Source organism: Canis lupus, chromosome 18 (genome assembly GCF_003254725.2).
Source record: "Canis lupus dingo isolate Sandy chromosome 18, ASM325472v2, whole genome shotgun sequence".
NCBI classification, from domain to species: domain Eukaryota; kingdom Metazoa; phylum Chordata; class Mammalia; order Carnivora; family Canidae; genus Canis; species Canis lupus.
The window spans coordinates 8,889,619-8,900,715 of record NC_064260.1 but is presented as its reverse complement, the minus strand read 5'-3'; the positions used below and the strand labels follow the sequence as shown (position 1 = coordinate 8,900,715).

At 42.3% G+C, this 11,097-nt stretch overlaps 1 long non-coding RNA gene across 3 annotated transcripts in view; it reads right to left on the bottom strand.

Moving 5' to 3' along the window:
* Positions 1-11,097, bottom strand: part of LOC112661430 (uncharacterized) — a 112,391-nt gene that overhangs the window by 4,285 nt on the left and 97,009 nt on the right. For all 3 annotated transcript variants that reach the window (XR_007403577.1, XR_007403576.1, XR_007403578.1), the window contains one exon: positions 10,333-10,460. This is a non-coding gene — a long non-coding RNA (uncharacterized LOC112661430). The remainder of the gene's footprint in view (positions 1-10,332; positions 10,461-11,097) is intronic.

The following is an 11,097-nucleotide window of genomic DNA, read 5'->3' as shown; positions in this document are numbered from 1 at the left end:
AAGGATCCTTGCTGACTTGCCTGTTGCTGAGTTCATTAGGGATGCTCAAAAAAAAAAAAAAAAAAAAAAAGTAAAACAGGGGCACCTAGGTGGCTCAGTGGTTGAGCGTCTGCCTTTGGCTCAGGTCGTGATCCTGGAGTCCCAGGGTTGAGTCCCGCATCAGATTCCCCGCAGGGAGCCTGCTTCTCCCTCTGCCTATGTCTCTGCCTCTCTGTGTGTCTCTCTCATGAATAAATAAATAAAATCTTAAAAAACAACAATTAATAAATGGCTTAACAAAATGTTCAAAAAAAAAAAAACCTAAAATAAACAAATGGGTAAATGCGTGCATGGATGAATGGAGAAGCTCATATCTTTACCTCCTTAAGAAGATAATCAGATCAAGGCCCCTTGCTAAAAAATGTCTGTATCTATCAAACCTTTTGCAGCAATTTATGTTAGAAAATGTTCTACAAAAAAAGAAAAGAAAATGTTCTACAGCAGGAAACATAATATTTAAGAGCATACAATTACAAGACTGATAGACCTGGATTCTAAGTTTGAGTCTAACAAATTTGCTTGATGGCCTTAGACAAGTACCTTAACTACCTTAAGTTTCCTTATTGTGAACTGGAGGGAGCAATAGCAACTATTCATAGTGGGAAAATTCAAATAGCCCACATATATATTAAGCACAGTCCTGGGCACATAGTTTAGAGAGGCACTATAGAGAATTCCTGAAAAAATTATCCACTTAAGTTGTTTTTTCTTAGCATGGGTCTTCCTGTCTTCATCTACAGAGGATATCAGATATCATGTAACATGTGCTTAATTATGTAGTGTTTTCAGTGGGAACATCACAACTATAACCCATTTTTCTTGCTACGTCACTGTCCCCTCCATTGATATCAAGCCACCACACATCCTATTTTTCCTACAATCTGACCTGCCTCTGACATCTTCCCACCACATTTCTTCATTCCTGCAAATACCTTTGCTAGTTTCTATTTTCCTCCATAGCTCCACATCTCACTCTCCCCATAATGTGCTTCATGTGCAACACACACTCCTGACATGGATTTCACAGAGAACATGAGGACAAGGATTGGGATTGTTCCCCATCTGAGTGACCTTCCAATTTGTCTGCAGCATCTCTTACCTCTGCGAGGCTGACTTCTACACATCTTCCTCTGGGGTTCTGTTCCTTCTTAAACTTTCTGCCTCTACCTTATCCCAGGACCATTTGTTTTCCACTGACATTCTGCCTTCTACATGCAAACATTCTTAAAAATCCACCACCCTAAAATGCACCAAGCAACAGAGCAAGATAATCCTTATTTTGTCCCTTAAAAGCTCAAGACTTAACTCTTTCCCTGTAGTGATAGTCCGCTTTCCTGACATTTTTTGCTTTCTCATCCTCACTTTCTTCCTTGTCAAGCTCTTCTCTGTCTTTTGACCTCAGGATTAAAAGTCTTGTCTCTAAGGTCCCTGAAAATTCAAACCACCAAATCGACTGACTGTTCTCCTGTATAAGCTCTTGCAGCATTAATGGCATTTACTGACCCTGCTCATTCCTTAAAACTCACCTCTCTTTTGGTTTCCATGATTTTACCTCTCTTTCTGCTGCTTTAGCCACATTCCCCATTTGTACTATCGATCTTCTGACTCTTTCTATTACCCTAGGATCTTATCTATAGCTATTTTTCTCACCACACACCAGGCCGATCTCATTTACTCTCACACATACCTCAACTCTCACCAATCTGCTCTCAAATCTCTCTCCAAACTCTCTTCGAATTCCAGACCCTGATTTCCAGCTAATCTACTCCCACATATACTGCAACTGTGACATACGGACAGCAGAACTCATTACCTTCCTCCCAGACCAAAGCCTTTCTGCCTCAAGCTAAAGCACACCTTGATTCTAACTCACAGACTATGAATTAGACACCTGAGCAAACCCTGCTTTACTGAGCTGTACCCATGGACAAGTAACTTTGTCTCTTGTTGCCTCAGTTTCCTTACTTGTAAAATGGAAAGACAATTCTGGGGCATCTGAAACCCACTTGCATGTGAGTGGATGAACTAAGATAACACACGTAAAATCCAAAACACAAAGGAAGCCCCCTCTCTCTGGGTTGCCTTATTCACCTGGTCAACCAGGAACACTTCTCTTCGTCACTCTTCTCTAGTCTGTCTTGATGCTCTGAGGCAGAACCTTTTTCCTCCACACTGACATGTCCTTTCTTGAAGCCTGGATTCCTTACTTCCATAGATCTCTGTTCATATGCTGTCTTTTCCTTTACTTTGTGATCTCCTGAGTTCACATCGAGTCTCTGAATTCTCACATCAGGCATTCAATGAACCAGGCAAATTTAGGTGTTCAACATATATTAGGTGAATTCCTTTAAGTTGAACAAAGCTTTTTAAAATACATAAGACACAATTTTCAATAAGATTCTAGGAAAAAGATAGTAAAGTCCATGTCCTTAGACTCTTTTTGCTTCAAAGTGCTGAGTTCCAAAAAATTGGGTTTTCTTAAGTAACCTGGATAAATTCACTAATTAAAAGGCCTACTTCAACTGCAACCCCAGGAAGCCTTCTGGAGGCAGCTTTGGTGTTCTTGGCAAATCTCTGGGCAGGCTTTCCCATCCAACATGCAAACTGTGGAAATGCCTTAGTTATCAGTTCACTGCTGGGTATGTACTTTTCTTTTTTCTTTTCCTTTTTTTTTTTTTTTTTTTGGAAAGGTAGATTAGAGTTTCCCTCCAACTTTTCTTGAGAAAAGCTGAAAAAATGGAAACTTCTTAAGTAATTGATTTAGCTTCCCTGAAGCTCCTGGTTCTTGGCAGGTCAGATATTGGAAACTGCAAAAAGATTCCTTTTTCTGTTGTGTTTTCAACATTTGGTTCTTAATCCATATAAAAGTGCAGTTGCTATGAGAGAATGTTGTTGGGTCACTCAACACAGGAAAGGCAAAGAATGATCTTATAACACATACACACCCTACAAGCAGTGGGGAGGGATGGGTGGGTCTTCTTATCTTTCTTGTATTTTTCTTCCTGAGAAAGCCTTGACTTATGGGAGTGGGGAAAGGGTGTGAGAAGACCTTGCGATGGAGACAGCTCAGGTCACCAGAATGTCTGCCTACTTGCTGCTGCGACAGGCAGAAGGCGAGGCTTCTTCCCTTCCTTCTACTTTTTGGTGTTGGGTACAAGCAGAGGGTTGCTGCAGGGCTGTGTGAAGACTCTCTTGAGACTTTTCACTGATGCCTTCTGTGTGTGGGTCCATTTCCCTTATTCCCCCCACAACCCCCGCCATTCTGCAGGCAGCAAACAGAGGCCCTGAGAAGCTAACCCTCAAAAATGGGACCGTGGCTGAAAGTTCCAATGAAGCCTCTCATTTCTGATGTTCAGGGTATACTCCACAGGTCTATTCCTGTTCACACATGGGATAGATGCTGCTCTAAATAGACCAAATAGCCATATTTTACTCACTAGTACTGTACCTGACTCTTCTATGGCCAATGTTGGAGAGGACATTTCTAGGACTCTTCAGAAAGGGGAGGTGATGAATTGCCTCTTGACATTGGGGGATCACTGTACTGGGCGACTGCTTTATAAACCCAGACTGACATTCCTGAATGATGGGTCTACACACAGAAGGAGAACAGATTGATTAAAGGAGGCCAGATCTCTGCCTCTCAGACCCAGTCTCAGAGTTTTTGCAAAGGAGAACACATGGACCTTCATCTCCCTTCTTTTGAGTTTCGGCATGAGCAAACTGAAGATGGGACTGACATTTGCTTCATGGTGTAATTATCAGAATTAACCAAGAAAATACATGTTATACTCCATGTAACATTCTCCATGGAGAATACATGTTTACTCTCTGTAAAGTAGAGCCTGGTGAATAGAAAGTGCTCTACAAATCATAATTATTGTTTTATTTCTTTTATATATGTTTTATTACCTTGTTTTGCCCTTGTAATTTTACTAACTATTCTGTTGGCAACTCTTTCTCCACTAGAGACCCCTTTTCTCATTCAAAGTCCCCTAATTACCTATTCTGTCCAAGGGAAGGTGTCACAAGGCTACCTCTCTAACAAGTGTTTGCCACCGAAGGCCAATCTCTCAGAATCCCCTGTGTGAGGGACGACAAGCCCTCAGGAGCTGGCACTCATGAAACAGCCTCAAGGCAGGAAAAAAAAGATAATCCAGTGTGTGCACATGGACATATGTGCGTGGGTGTGTGCACACGTGCATGTACAGGGTTTGTTAAGGGTTGAGGTGGGAGGAATTGGGGGGTTTAGATGGAGACGGTTAATTTTTTATTTTTAAGATTTTATTTATTTATTCATGAGAGACACAGAGAAAGAGAGGCAGAGACATAGGCTGAGGGAGAAACAGGCTCCCTACGGGGAGCCTGATGTAGGACTCGATCCCAGGACCTGGGGATTACGCCCTGAGCCAAAGGCAGACACTCAACCACTGAGCCACCCAGGCATCCTGGGAGGGTTAATTTAAAACCCAAAGATTTCTTGGAAGCAAAGGCCACTGTGGTGATGATTAGGGAATATTTGAGAAGGAAAGAGCTCCAGGGCGTGGGCAGAGTCACAGAGAGGAGTAAGAGGAATGAGGACTCCTTCCCCTGCTCCCCACCCTTTGCTCACACTACCTAAGGAAAGCTTCTGGGGTGTTAGGACAATCCAGGGCTAGCAATGGGGTGCTGAGAAAATCTCTGCAGTCACTTGCCACCTGGGTTTCTTTTACTCTCATCACTTGTATTCTTGTCTTTTTGCTCACGTTTTCTTGGCTGTGGCATTCTGACTGGTCTCCAGACTCCCATGGACCTCTCGCCACTCTCTTCCAATGTGCTAGCAATATTGTCTTTTCTCATATTTCTTGTTGATTATATTTTTTTTCAAGAAAGGGAAAAAAGTTTTCCACATCCACTCCACATATTCAGCCACAGTGCCTTGGATTAAAAGAGGTATTTCCTGTGAATTTGGTGTTTTTGTTCTGCCAAGCTCTAACCCTCTGCCACTAAAATAAAAACTGGAAACTCCCCTTTCTGAAGGGTCTCAACCTCTGTGGGGCTTCTATAAATCTCACTCTGTTTACTGCCCTGTTGCTCTAGGACTCCTGATTTCAAGGCTGTGAAGACAGCACAACTTCCCATCTAGAGGAGCTCATCTAACCACGACATTGGCCAGGACCCTGAGTGGCTAGGTGATTACAGAGGAGACAGGAGGCGATACAGGCCTAATTCTAAGTCCACTGACCCAACTTACAAAGGAGAGGGCAGACATTTTAAAGTTCTTATAAAAAGAACTATTCTGGCATCTACACTGATTGTTTGTAGGCAATCCAAACAGTTTTGTGTGTTTAAGAACTCCATTCCATTTCTGGACTTCAATAGTCTTCTTTATGATTATTATTTAGAATTTCCCCTTCAAAAGAGATCTTTAGACAGCTAAAGCAGTCTTGAGGAAGAATGGAATTGGAGGTCTCACACTTCCTGACTTCAAAATTTATTACAAAGCTATAGTAATCAAAATAGTGTGGTACTGGCATAAAGAGAGACACAGGGAACCTGGGTGACTCAGGGGTGGAGTGTCTGCCTTTGGCTCAAATTGTGATCCTGGGGTCCCAGGATTGAGTCCCTCATCAGGCTCCCCACAGGGAGCCTGCTTCTCCCTCTATCTATCCCTCTACCTCTCTCCCTCTGTCTCTCATGAATAAATAAATCTTAAAAAAAAAAAAAAAAAAGACAGACACAGACCAATGGAATAGAGCCTAGAAGTAATTCCTTGCATATATGGTCAAATGATTTTTGACAAGGGTGCCATGATCATCTGATAGGGAAGGATAGACTTCTCAATAACTGGTGCTGGGAAAACTGAATAGGCATAAGGAAAAGAGCTAAAGACTTAACACCATATTCAAAAATTAACTGAAAGTGGATTAAAGACCTAAATATAAGACCTAAAACCACAAAACTCTGAGGAGAAAACATGAGGGAAAAGCTTCATGACACTGGATTTGACAGTGATTTCTTGGTATGACATAAAAAGCACAATAAATAAAGTAAAAAATTAAATTGGACTACATCAAAATTAAAAACTTCTGTGCATCAAAGGACACAACCAACAGAGTGAAAAAGGCAATCTAGGGGATGGGAAGAAATATTTGAAAATCATATATCTGATAAAGGATTAATATCTAGAATATGAAGAACTCCTACAACTAAACAACAACAAAAATAAATTGATTCAAAACCAGGTAAAGGATTTGAGGAGACATTTCTCCAATGATGACATACAACAAGCATTATGAAAAAGATGCTCAAGATTACTAATCATAGGGAAATGCAAATCAAAACCACAATGGGATGCTACTTTATACTCATTAGAAGGGCTACCACCACAGAAACAAAAATACAAGTATTGGGGAGCCTGGGTGGCTTAGTGGTTGAGCGTTGGCCTTTGGCTCAGGGTGTGATCCTGTAGTCCCAGAATCCAGCCCCGCATTGGGCTCCTTGTGGGGAGCCTCCTTCTCTCTCTGCCTGTGTCTCTGTCTCTCTCTGTGCTCTCATGAATAAATAAAATCTTTTTTGAAAAAGTAAGTATTGGCCAAAAAAAAGAAACGTGTTGGCAAAGATGTGGAGAAATTGGAAATTTGTGCACTGTTGGTGAGAAGGTGAAATGGTGCAGCCTCTGTGAAAAACAGTAATGTTGGTTCCTCAAAAACTTAAAAATAGAAGTATCAAGTGATCCAACTATTCCACCGTGATATATATCCAGGAGAATTTAGAGCAGAGTCTCAAAGAGATAGCTACACACTCATGTTCATAGCAGCATTATTCATTGCAGCCAAAAGATGGAAGCAATGCAAGCTTCCATGGATAGGTGAATGGATAAATAAAATGTGATATATGTACATACAATGGAATATTGTTCAGCCTTAAAAATGAGGGACAACTTGACAAATGCTACAGCAAGGATGAACCCTGAGGATGTTATAGGAAGGGAATAAGCCAGTCACAAAAAGATAAATACTGTGTGATTCCACTTGTATGAGGTATCTAGAGTAGTCAAATTCATAGAAGTAGGGAGTGGAAGGGTGGCTGCCAGGGGCTGTGGGGAGGGAGAATGGGGTATTGATATTTACTGGGTATAGAGTTTTAGTTTTGCAAGATGAACAAGTTCTGGAGGTGGGTTGTACAGGATTGTACATTCACCAACAGGGTGAATGTACTTAACACTCAACTGTATGCTTAAAAATGGTTAAGATGGTAAATTCTGTGCTTTACCATAAACATACACACACACACACACACACACACACACACACACACAGTTTTTTTTGGTGAAAGCAATAGTTGGACCTCAAACAGACCAGGATTGAATCCTGTCATATCACGAATGTTAAACAAGTGGTTCAACCTTGGATAAGCCTCTATTCCCACATTTGTTAATGTAGGCTATGCATTTCCCCAGGGTTGCTGTGAGGATCAAATGAGATATTATTCGTGAAGCACTTAGCACAAAGTCTAGTACACAGAAGGCACTCAATAAATATCGGTTCCCTTTACCTAATAATATTCATGAGCACATGTCAGGGAAGACCCGCTGGGTTGAATGGAAATGAGGTCTACAAGGTCAGTTGTCAAGAAGCAGCTATGTGCACCTTGTGGGCTCGGCTGCTGTGGTCCTGCCAGCCAGAAGGGGTTGGTTGGGGTGCTGTTCACTGCAGATTCGACAGGCCAGTGATGTTTGGAAGCTGTGTTTCCGGTGCTTCCAGGGGGCTCTCCCAACTGATGTGGCTCCTTATCTCTGCTGACAGGAAGACAGAAATCCTCCCACACAGGTTTGCTTATTTACACTGGAAGTGCAAGTTGGGTAAGGGGCACGGAATTATTTAGATGTCCAGCCCACATACTGCCTTTTCTTTCCATAGCTGGTGCTTTCCAGTTCCCCCACAGAAGTTCTCATTATGCTATGGCTTTTGCTGGAACACTGGTGGTTTCCTAGAAAAGCTCAGCTTCTTTTCGAAACCTCCACTTGGCAATCTCACGATCTTTGAGTGACAGAGTTGGGCCAGGGTTCTCTGTCCTTGAACTCTGATGTGAAGACATTTAAAACAAAACATCAAAGTTCGAAGAAAGTATTTGAACGGACACCACTGCCACCTTGTCTATATTGGTTGGATGTCAGATGAAATGATGCTCTGTCTATTGCAGAAGGGTCAGTCAGAGCCATCTTGGGGTTCTCAGGGTAGCACGTTTCTATGTAATGAGGTAGGGAATGTTGTACAGAGGGAAGAGGGAGAAACAGATGAAAAAGGAACTTGAATTCTCTGGTATTCCTGGGCCAACCGAAGGCAGTGACCTCTAAGCTATGTAGAAATATCTGACTATATTTCATTAGCCAAGAGATTCTGAGATTTCCAAAGTCACCTCACCAATGAATGAGAGAGGTATGAGTTTAGAAGTATTATGAACCCTCCCTTTCTCTAAATATTTTTAACCCTTCATGACCTGAAGTGCCCAAGATAATGTCTACCTTTGGACTTTTTCTCATTTATATTAAGCAATAGATAGTAAATTAATGAGTTATCTAAAACCCTTCCTTGGCTGAGTTTATCAGCTTCCTGTCTCTGAGACAAGAGTTGCTTGAGAGGCCCCTGGCAGGAAGAAGCAAAAGCTCAGAGTGGGTGTGTGAAGTGACATAGCAGAGAAAGGCAGGATGGCCCAGTGCTGGGGTCTCCACAGCATCATCTGAGGATGTGAATGCTTGGACCCTCCCCAGAGCTTCTGAATCAGAAACCTGGGGCTGTGCCCAGTGCTCTGATTTAAGAAGCTTCCAGGTGATCCTGATGCCCCTATAAGGTTAGAAACACTCCTTTACTGGTCACAAATCCCCAGTTTCTGTGTGCCAAGTACACATCGTGCTCCTGGCTTTGTTTTAGGTGTTTATATACTTTTATCTACTAATTACAGCAATCCTTTGAGGTTGAAAGCCTGCCAGTAACTCCTTCCTGCCCAGAGATGGAGGGACAGCTCCGGGCTGAGCCAGTGGTTTGAACTTTTCTCCCAGGACCAAACAGAAGTCATGACTGAGTTATTCTCCCAACCTCTGTGTCCTAAAAATGTCACTTGTTTTCCTCAGAGCCCCAAGGTATGAAAATATGAGCATATCATCACCTTGTACTGATTAATACCACATGTAATTATGAGAGGAGTTGTTAATTAATACCCAGGATACACTTAGCATAGTGCATGTTCTGAACATACTAAACTCTTCCCTGGAATTCTTACTCCCCCTCCCCCAATTTTTATTCCCAGGTCTTTTTTCTCTTTCTCACTAAAATGTCATTTCTACACCATTTCCTTCATTATAAATATTACCCATTTTTTCAAGTTCAGTTCCTCTAGAGCTTTCTTAAATGCTCGCTTTGGAAGGTCCTCATCCTTCCTTCCCTCTCTATTCCCACAGCCTTTTTATCTTCACAATTCCACAAACCCCATGATGCCCTCAGGGAGCCCAGCACATCACAGACAACCAAAATCACTTGTTGAATGTAGAAACAAACACCACATCGAAAAAAAATCATAGGCATTCTAGAAATATCAGTTTCTCTTATTACTGTCATATATGAGATGCTCTGACTCTCTCACATTCTTTCTCCAAGTACAATCAGAGATTTTTTTTTTAATGGAGAAATTAGCCCTGTATCTAATACATTATGGGTATTTCTTTATTTTACTCTTTATTGTCAAGTTTCTCTTCAAAAAAGTCCACAAATGGAGATGATAAATAGGTTCCATCTTGTGTGCCCGTCCAGAAGTCTGGTTTGGAAGGCTGGAAGTCCCTTGTCATCCAAACTCCACTCCACTTTTGTGGTCCTGCATGATGTCTGGCCTGGATGAGGGCTCTCGGAGCTGCCATCTGCATACTGTAGGTCTGCTCATCCTTGTCTGCAATTGCCTCAACTTTCTTTGATTTACTGCCTCCCTCTATACCTTTCCTCTCTTTAATTACTCATCAGCATTAATCTATTCATAAATTCCCCAATGGGAATATAGTGGGTGCCTAACCCATGTGCCAGACATTTCCTTACTGCTGGGGTAAGGAACTGTAGGCAGAACAAAGACAGGAGCATGAAATCTCTAAAGAGCACCGACTGCCTCTGTGCCTTTGCCCACTTATAGGCCTGGAAATACCTGCTCATCCAGTCTCAGAAGCCTTCCTGATGCCTGCAGGTGGCACTGACCACCCACACGATGTCACTGTGCCATGCTTCTTAAGACCCAGATCATGGTGCCACATAATTACATAGGTTTACTCACCAGTCTCTCTGCTACCATCCAGTCAGCCCATCAGTGAGGAGAAGTACATCTTCTGCATGTCTGTCCCCTAGGCCTCCCTTCGTCCAGCAGGTTGGGCACTTAAGTATTTTTGAATGACTATGGATGGACTGTGAGATAAATAAGTAAATGAATTTCATAAATTTGGGCCAATGAGGGATAATGTATCATGCTTGTACATTTCTGACTTAATCTACCATTTTGCTGGAAAACAGTAGAGCTAAAGAGTTGTAAGTTGGGGACAACGTGTGATTTACCAAAGCCTTACTAGACCTACCTGATTTCAACAACTGACATTCCAGGGGTTATCACAGGAAGGTAATAGGATAGCAATGCTGTTTCAGCCAAATTTTTAACCAACCCCAGAGTGGCCCAGTGCAGAGACATATCATGAAGGCATGGCCTTCCTCTGGAAGGTGGAGGGAAATGGTGCTGTTGGAAGTAGGATTTGATTTCAAGTAGCAGCTGAACCTCAGTGATGGCCCCTGGCTCTCTGTGCTGGGAGAGAGTTTAATGACTTACAAGAGAGCAATGGGCCCAGAGAGTGAGTCATTTCCTCCTTCTGGCTCTCTGCGGGGTTGGCCTGCAAGACTCTGATTTGGAATGGATTTGGAGTGACCCCTGATGTGTTCTTACCCCCCACAAAGTAGCCTTAAAAAATATCTTTGTGCCTAACCGGACGTGAGTTAAACTAAAAAATGACTCTGTGCTAGCCAGTAACGTAGGTCATCAAGCTAAGGGGTGGGG